At 43.7% G+C, this 9,131-nt stretch overlaps 1 long non-coding RNA gene across 1 annotated transcript; it reads right to left on the bottom strand.

Moving 5' to 3' along the window:
* Positions 1–3,233: 3,233 nt before the first annotated feature.
* Positions 3,234–8,377, bottom strand: LOC310686052. Its single transcript, XR_014515683.1, has 4 exons — positions 8,321–8,377; positions 6,397–6,594; positions 3,747–5,170; positions 3,234–3,485 (listed from the first exon to the last, which is right to left on the bottom strand). It is a non-coding gene; the product is annotated as an uncharacterized lncRNA (long non-coding RNA).
* Between the last annotated feature and the right edge of the window lie 754 nt (positions 8,378–9,131).

The following is a 9,131-nucleotide window of genomic DNA, read 5'->3' as shown; positions in this document are numbered from 1 at the left end:
CCTAAGGCCCATGGGCCACAAGCGGCCCATGGGGGTCATTTAACTGGCCCACAAGCCACCCCTGAACTGAGCTGCCTGCTCAGCAAGTCCCCACATGCTGCGCTAAACTGGCACAGAGACTCGCTTCCACGGTGCCGGAAATTGCATCTGCACAGACGCAGACGCTGGAAATCGCGGTCACATAGTATTGGTTTCACTTTTATCAGGTTGGCTTCACATTCTATTTGTTTTTGGGTGGAGGGCAAGTCCTGGCTAATAATGATCTCTGCTCAAAATGAACTCAATGCAGGAGGGATTTATGAGGCTCCAGGGACCAGTAAGCAAGCCCAGCAGTGCTTCCAAGCCTTGGGGGAGTTGCAGGGGGCGGGGGCGCAGCCAGGAGTCTCTCTCAGCCCTATCAGGACATACTGGGGATTGAACCTGGTACTTTCTGCTGTACCCCTGACATACAACTCTCTGCACAAGAATGTGCAAAGCCACAGCCGTAACACAATAGGCCCATAGTGGTAGCAGACGCTGGCACTGCAGGTGGGCAGAAGATAAAGGGAGAACTTTTATGACAACTTAGGAGGCATATTGTGGTGGTTTTAATGATGGGTGTCATTTACATTGAATGCGATTGTATCGTTCTATATTTTTTGCTGTAACCTGCCCTAGGATTGTTAATTTAATAAATAAATTTAATAAATAACAAAAAGCTTGAGAAATCCCAACTTCGGAAGAGCACCTCTGGGCGCTGAAATAAGTTTGTTGCAGCCACTAACCAATCGGCTGGCTTCGCTGGTTCTGTACAAGTTCAGCACAGCTGAGTCTGGCTATGCCTTCCATCTGAAATGATCCGATTTGGCCCTTGAAAACAAACTGACGTGCTGAGCCCCATAAATATGTTTGCCACCGCTCTGAAAAGTGAAATAAAAACCCCATCCAGGATTTGCATGGCCACACGCAAGGAAGCCCATAACAGATTGTCTCAATAGGATGGTGGGAAGCTGGCTACGCGTCCTTTGAAAATATGTGTGCATTCCACCGTTCATAAAATCCCCGCCAAAGTCCAGCCACTCGTTCTTTGCTGATCTCTTATTTTAGGACTGATTTGCATAGAGTTTGTTGTGAGCCAAATGTGGTCAGAAATGCAGCTGGGGTGATAAAATGGTGATCGGCTGGTAGGACTCAACCCAAGTCCTGCTGCTTGCAAAACGTTGAAATATATATATTTTTACATATGATTTCTGGGAGGGGGTCTATACCAGGAGAGGGGATCCTCAGACACAGGAGTCCTCCAGATCTCTCTACCTGGCCTTTGAATCTCCCCACAGGCCACAAGGTCTCTCCCAAGGTCACTGGTCTAGTTTCTCATTCTCCTTGAGCATTTTCACCTGTCTGGACTGTGTCCTTGAACTCAGATAATGTGTCTTGGTTGCCTAGATGGAAGACAGAGGTATGTGGGTGTGTGAAGAAAATGGCCTATTAGATGCTTTGCTCCACCTACTTATAACTCTGGCTCCACCCACCACTGGCATATAGCCCTGAGTATCCTGCGAAGGGGACGCAGGTGGCGCTGTGAGTTAAACACCTTCCCACCGGAGCGGTACCTATTTATCTACTTGCAGTTTCAGGTGCTTTCGAACTGCTAGGTTGGCAGGAGCAGGGACCAAGCAACAGGAGCTCACCCCGTCACGGGGATTCGAACCACTGACCTTCTGATCGGCAAGTCCTAGGCTCTGTGGTTTAACCCACAGCGCCACCCGCGTACAACCCTGCTAAAGCAGCAAAAAGAACACAGAAGGCAGTGGTTACGAGTTACCGGTCTCTGCAGCCACAGCAGGCTCTGCGTTTCTCCAGTGGTTTGGCTTCACCCCAAAGGTGCACTCCATTGTCTGTCGAGACAGACAGATGCCAAGAAGAAGAAGAAGACAGGGCCTGTAAATCAGCGTTTTTATTTCTATCTAGCTCAGCTCACTGTGCCTACAATTGGACAGCTCCTTTGCTCTTGCAAAAAATAATCAGTTTTCTGACCTGCTGAACAGCTCCCCATCCTCTTGGCAAGAGGGAAAGCGAAGCTACACAGTCATGGGGCCTGAATGAGTCACTCAGCTATGAACACCAGAGAACTGAGCTTGGGTCAGTTAATTCCTTTCCACCTATCCTACCTCACAGGGCTGTTGTGAGGATCAGATTTGGGAGCCGTTTACATCCCCTTGAACTCCTAGGTGTGGTATAAAAGTAATAAATAAATAAAGCCACGCCTCTTGCAGAAGTAAAAAAAAAATTATTATTATTTTATTAATTTATTTAACATAATTATTACAAAATATAAGCAAAATATTGCAAATACATACATATTTCAGATAAGCACACACATATATAAAAAGAACAAAAGAGGAAAAAAGAAGAAAAGAAAAAAGAAGAAATAAAGAGAAAAAAGAAAAGTTGGAAGAATTTCTTCCAAATTTATTCTACAAATATCTCAATATGAAAATATTAACAAGATTTCATTGATTGACTTCCATCGCTTACACTGCACTTCCTATATACATTTTGTGCAAGATTGTATCTGTTATTCCGTATTATTCCCATACAATCTCACACAAATATTCTAATCAATAAGTTTTCTAAATCTTTCCTAAATCTATTCTAAGCACAACCAATACTTCACATTTAATTTATGTAGATATTTATGTAGATAAAAATTTATGTAGATAAATTTATGTAGATAAAAAAGTTAAAAGGAAGCAGCAGCACTCCAGAGAGGGAGCCCCTCCAAAAAAGATTGCACAATGAGGAGCGAACATACCAAGTGTCAGGGGTGGGGACGGATTGGAGTATTCTGATGGAAGGCATGGCTGGCTGGAACACTGAAGAGGAGCACTTCACACAGCCACAGTGTCAGCCTAGCATCAGATTTATTTATTTTTTAATTGATATTGAGTGGTGGGGGAGGGGCAATTACTACTGGGAACGCAGCCCATGGAGGAAGTCTAATCCTCCCCTCCTCCACCACATCACCCCCATGAAAACAGCCCCCTGTGACAATTTGCCTTAGAAAAATGCCAACATTGGCACCACAGAGAACTTTTATTTAAAAATGTATTTTTATTAAAGATTTTCTTGGTTTACAAAAGTGTGTGCAATGTCTCTTTTTTTCAAGTAACAATTTTTTGACAGATCAGTTTCATTTGTTGAAACATTAGGAAGAAAGGGGGGAAAGAGGTGGGGGAAGGTGAGTGGGGGCAGGGGCAGGTGGCGATGTTTCTATTATACTTAATATATGTGGGGTTTTGTGTCATCGTTGCATGTGCAGGTTTTCTGCTATTCACTTGTGTTTCTTTGGTGGTGAGAGAGGTTGGGGTTGGCCTAGGGTGTGGTTGTTTGTTTGTGATTGGCTGTGGTGATCTTTGTCTTCATGTGTGAGTGGGGTGGGTGGGTGTTTTGGATCAGGTTCGCCATATTGATTTGTAACGAAAAGAAAAGAACTCACTTTGAAACTTACCGTATTTTTCGCTCTATAAGACGCACCAGACCACAAGACGCACCTAGTTTTTGGAGGAGGAAAATAAGAAAAAAAATATTCTGAATCTCAGAAGCCAGAACAACAAGAGGGATCGCTGTGCAGTGAAAGCAGCAATCCCTCTTGCTGTTCTGGCTTCTGGGATAGCTGCACAGCCTGCATTCGCTCCATAAGACGCACACACATTTCCCTTTACTTTTTAGGAGGGAAAAAGTGAGTCTTATAGAGCAAAAAATACAGTACCTACAGGTGGTACCTAAACCAAGGAAACCAGCGCTAATATGCCCAGGAACCGCACCAAAATGCTGAAGAGGGTGCACCTCCACAGGCACATACCTCCACATGTGGTGGGAGTGTCCCAAAATCCAACTATTCTGGACAACAACCATATGAGAAATATGTAAAATAACTAAGCAAGTATTAGAAATCACCCCAGAATTGGCCCTACTAAACATCTTCCAGGAAAATAATGCAAGAGCATTTTTTGAGGGGGTAATGGCTCACTAGGAGAGAGTTAAAACTCACATTGCCCCTCCACACACACTCAATTTGCATTTTTTTTAAAAGGGAAGGGAGTGCATGTTGCACATTTAACATAAGGTGTGGTTCGACTTTTCATTTCAGATCCCACTTGTGAAGCTATATTTGCAAATCACCTTGTGTTGGGCCAGGAGGGATGCCTCCATTGGCCATTAACCCCATGGCTGCTGTGTTGTATGCAATCACACATTTACTGGCACATCTCGTTTGAACACAACCATTCCCCAGCTCTCATTTTTGCATGTGCATCATGGCAGCTTGGGGTTTCAGCAAACAGCTCTATCACTATTTACAGGTACTCTGCCCCTGAGCTATAAAAGGGGAAATCCCCTCGTTCAAATTCTGCATCAGTTCTGAACACAATACATAAGTGCCTATCTCTCAGCCCCGACACCTGCAAGATGGGGGCTACCCTATAGGGCTGCTGTTGCAAAACATGCACTTCAAACACACACGCATTTTGGCTACGTGTTATTCCACCCCCAGGTTTTTCTTTGCCTTTCTCAGCCTCTGCCTCTGGTCACCCGTTCTTCTCCCTCTGCCCCTCTGCCCCTCTGCCCAAGAAAAGCCCCCTTTCCCGGCTTGTCATTTGTTGCTAATCAGCTGTCAGCGTCAAAGCGATGACGAGAGGTTCATCTCTCACCGAGGCTAATGGCCTTAAAAGTCACCGAGTCAATGTCAATGGGAAGGCTCCAATTCAATCAGAGGGCTGGATGAGGGATGGTTCCTGCTGACATTAGCACTCATTTTGAGTTCAAGCATCTGGGGCCTAGTAAATAACCATCAGTGGGTGGGTCCGGGGGACAGGTCATTAGCCCCGCGAAAAATAAATATCGCTTCCCTTGATGGCTGCGAGTAATTTAGCTCAGACGAGGAAATTTCACCCTAGATTAAGTATGATGAGGCAGTATCAGTCAGTGGAGGCCAAACAGTGAGGGCTTGATGAGTTCGGAGGAAATTTATATGCAGCTGGCTGAATGCAAGATGAGTTCAAAGAAATGATGGACCTCTTTCTCCCAGTCTTTAGCCATGGAAAGGAGCCAGGCTTAGTCTCTTCCACGTCCAAAGCTCTCCACCTCCGCATGTCTGCTCCATTTTTAATAGCTCATTGGCAGAAATGTCCTAGAACACAACGGTACCTATTTTTGCAAGGACCAGGCTTTTTGCACCCAATCCCCTGTCCACAAAATGTCAGCTGGTTGTAATTATCCATAGGAAGCTGCCTTACATCGAGGCAGACCATTGGTCCATCTAGTTCAGTATCGTTTACACTGATTGGCAGTGACTCACCAGGGTTTCTTGCAGGGGTCCCTCCCAGTCCCGTTGGAGATGCCAACCAGGGAATGATCCTAGGATCTTCTGCATGGAATATGGATGCTCTACTATTGAGCTATGGTAGCCCTTCGCCATTTCTTAAGAAGAAAAGATTCTGCACATGTTCAGAGGCATTCAACTAAGGTTTACTCAGAGTAGACCACTGACATTAATGAACATGGCCAAGTTAAGGTCCATTAACTTCAACGGGTCTACTTTGTATAAACCTTACTTGACCGCCACCCAAAACCTTGATCTCTAATCTTGGGTACTGTTTGTTTGATTTTGATATTTCCATCCCTCGTTCCTAGCTAACATCAGTTTAAAAAAATGAATTTAAGGTCTGGAGCACATCAAATCAACACTATTTTAGAAAACAAAAACCAGACAGAAATATTTATGTACGCTATATGATGGTAGTTATTAGGTGGTAAAAGAAAGGCCCTCTGTGTGTGCTTAAGAGCACTATTTTCATTATGAACAAGGGCTGAATTAGACCACTGAAAACAAATTCCAGGGTTTAGCCGTTAAGTAGGAATGAGCAAATTTGTCAATTTCAGCAGTTTTCCGTTTTTCTAGCCTTAAGTTCAATTCTCCAAATTTCTACATCAGTTTGCTTTTTTTAAAAAAAGGCCTCATGTCAATTCAACACTTTAAAAGAAATTTCTCATAATATACACATTTGTATACAGTTCTGCCTAATATATACATTTTTGCAAAAAATATAATGCATTTCTGTATGCCATTTTCACCAATATTTTCACACCTAATAAAGGATGGCAGTGTTTTGGTTCACGTGTTGATCTGCAATTCAACATCCCACAACAGACAAAGTGTAGCAGAGGCTGTTTTACTTAGTAAACGCAAAACACACTAGACCAGGCATGGCCAAATTTGGCCCTCTAGATGTTTTCGGACTACAACTCCCATCATCCCTAGCTAACAGGACCAGTGGTTAGGGATGATGGGAATTGTAGTCCCAAAACATCTGGAGGGCCAAGTTTGGGCATGCCTGCACTAGACGTACACTGTACCTAGTTGCTTCAAGAAGGCTCCTCTCTCTGAGCCCAGAGAGGGTTTTAACCTTTCAGAGTCCTTGCTCCAAAGTTGCCAAAGTCCTGCAACTTCAGTCCTCTGTTTCTTCTTCACAAGTCTTTCCAGCTCTTCTCCACAATTCTTCACCAGAATGTTGTAAGTGGAGCTTCTGATAAGAGCCAACACTACATGAAAATCTGCACAGCAACAGAGATATGACAGTCATGAATGCTCTGCAGCTGCATCCTGGCGGGGAGGGAAGCTTTTGTACCATCTTATGGAGAATTAGGGACGTGGGTGGCGCTGTGGGTTAAACCACAGAGCCTAGGGCTTGCTGATCAGAAGGTCGGCGGTTCGAATCCCCACCATGGGGTGAGCACCTGTTCCTTGGTCCCTGCTCCTGCCAACCTAGCAGTTTGAAAGCATGTCAAAGTGCAAGTAGATAAATAGGTACCACTCCAGCGGGAAGGTAAACAGCGTTTCCGTACCCTGCTCTGGTTCGCCAGAAGCGGCTTAGTCATGCTGGCCACATGACCCGAAAGCTGTACGCCGGCTCCCTTGGCCAGTAAAGTGAGATGAGCACCGCAACCCCAGAGTCGGTCATGACTGGACCTAATGGTCAGGGGTCTCTTTACCTTTTTATGGAGAATTAACTCATTCCTTAACACGCTAAGGAGCCCAGATTAAAACTGTACCTGGAGGAAGTTGCTTACAACAAATGGGTCAGCTGGTGGCAAGTTAATATGAAGCTGTGTTGTAGTCAGAAGAGTCTCTAGCAGCAGACTGGCCATCCCTCTTTGCAGCATTGCAGAGTCCCTGTGGCAGGCAAACCTACTAGCTCAAGAAAATTGCAGGAATTGTCCCTCCCCTTTGTCCTTTCCAAGCCTCTTTTTTTGGTTGTACACAAATGGAATGTTAAGCCGCCAATTGTATCTCAACGCTGCTTTTTGCTCGTTCCATCGATCTCAATCTCACCTGCCAAGCGCTCAGGTGACAATTAATGCTGCCCACATTGCCTGAGTGTCATTGCAGCTCCCTGGCGGGGAAATGTGGAAAGTTGAACTCTGGTAGCCAAGTGTAATTGGGAGTGTCCAAGATGCTCTGCTAAACAAAAACCCCAAAGACCCCACTGTGCTAAAGCTCTAGAAAGAAGTGTGGAAGCCACTGGAAACAAGATGGTCAAATGCAAAGTGTGACAGGCAGTTCTCAGACCTTCAATAGCAGTGCAGACTGTAAAACAGTTTCCAAGTTTCCCTGTCCTTGTTCCACACAGGATTGACTGTCATGGGAGCAGACAGCAGTGCCAGATTTACCTAAAAGCTAAACAAGCTATAGCTTAGGGCCCCACTCTCTTGGGGGCCCTAAAAAAAATTAAAGGAAAAATACCTGGATGTACATTTCCAAAATATAAGATAAAAAACAAATAAAATAAAACCTACATACAGCAACAGTGTTTTGTTTTGTTTTGTTTTGTTTTGTTTTGTGTTGTGTTGTGTTGTGTAGGCTCCTATGATATAATTAATGGGCCCCGCCTGCTAACCTGCTTCCTAAAATATCACTGATATGCTATTATTATATCATGTTATAGCAAGTTTCTAGAGACTAGATTATGAGTCTTTGTAAACTGTGTTTCTAAAGGAACTTTTGTTATTGCCAAATGCCAATGTCTTTGCATTAATAAGTTTGTTATGGATAAAAAAATCATTTTAAGTTAGAGCTTAATAATTATTTCACTATTAATATACTTCTTAACTGTATTTCAGTTCAACAATTACTTTGATAAAATACCTGTTTTGTTATGTGCAAATGGCTTTAGATACCTCTTAGGTCCATAAATTCCCATATAGCATATACTCAACACCAAAAAACAGCGACAATTTGTTGTTGACAAAGGACAGCTGGACATATAAAGGGCCCCATTACCTTCAGTAGCTTAGGGCCTCATCAAACCCAAATCCAGCCCTGGCGGGCTGGATGTCATGATGTCACAATATATTAAAGTTCTACTAGCAGGGCTCCACGTGTGATTGGCTGTCATGAGGGAGGTGGAATTTCATAATGTCACAACATACTAAAGCTCTACTAGCTGGACACTGCAGCAGGGATAGCGAATGTGGTGCTCTTTTGGACTACAATTCCCATCAGCTCCAGCCAGCATGGCCAATGGTGAGAGATGATGGGAGGTGTAGTCCACCACATCTGGAGGGCACCATGTTGACTATGACTGCACTGCAGAGAGCGTTAAGCATGAAATTGCTGGTATTAGTAAAGGATGCGTGTTGCGGCTGGAACTTGTAACCTAGTCAAAAGGAAGGGGGAGAAAGAATCCTTCCTGTTCATATTGTAGCCACACATTATTCAAAAGCATAATGAAATTCCAGAGAACATCAGATGCTGAAGTACACGCAGATAATTTTGTTTTTATAACCAATTTCAGACAGATAAATACTAGCCTCCTTTCCAATTTCCCCCCCATGAAACCGAAGTGTCAGTGAGATTTACAGCCCCTCAAGTTCTCTTTTCATAGGAACATTCATTTACATAAACAGATAATCCAAGATAAAAATTTCCATTAGACAAAGGTGAAATGGATCAATTTTCTCTGCCAAGGCAAATCTTAAATCTTGAACAGATAGGGTCATTATTACACACCAGCCCCATTTCAGAAATAATGTATTTTTTTTTAATAAAAAAAAAAACACACCATCCGATAGCAGCCATTTCCAGCTTTCCA

Source organism: Podarcis liolepis (genome assembly GCF_965112155.1).
Source record: "Podarcis liolepis genome assembly, chromosome: 9".
Classification (NCBI taxonomy): Eukaryota; Metazoa; Chordata; class Lepidosauria; order Squamata; family Lacertidae; genus Podarcis; species Podarcis liolepis.
This window is presented reverse-complemented; position numbering and strand designations above follow the sequence as displayed.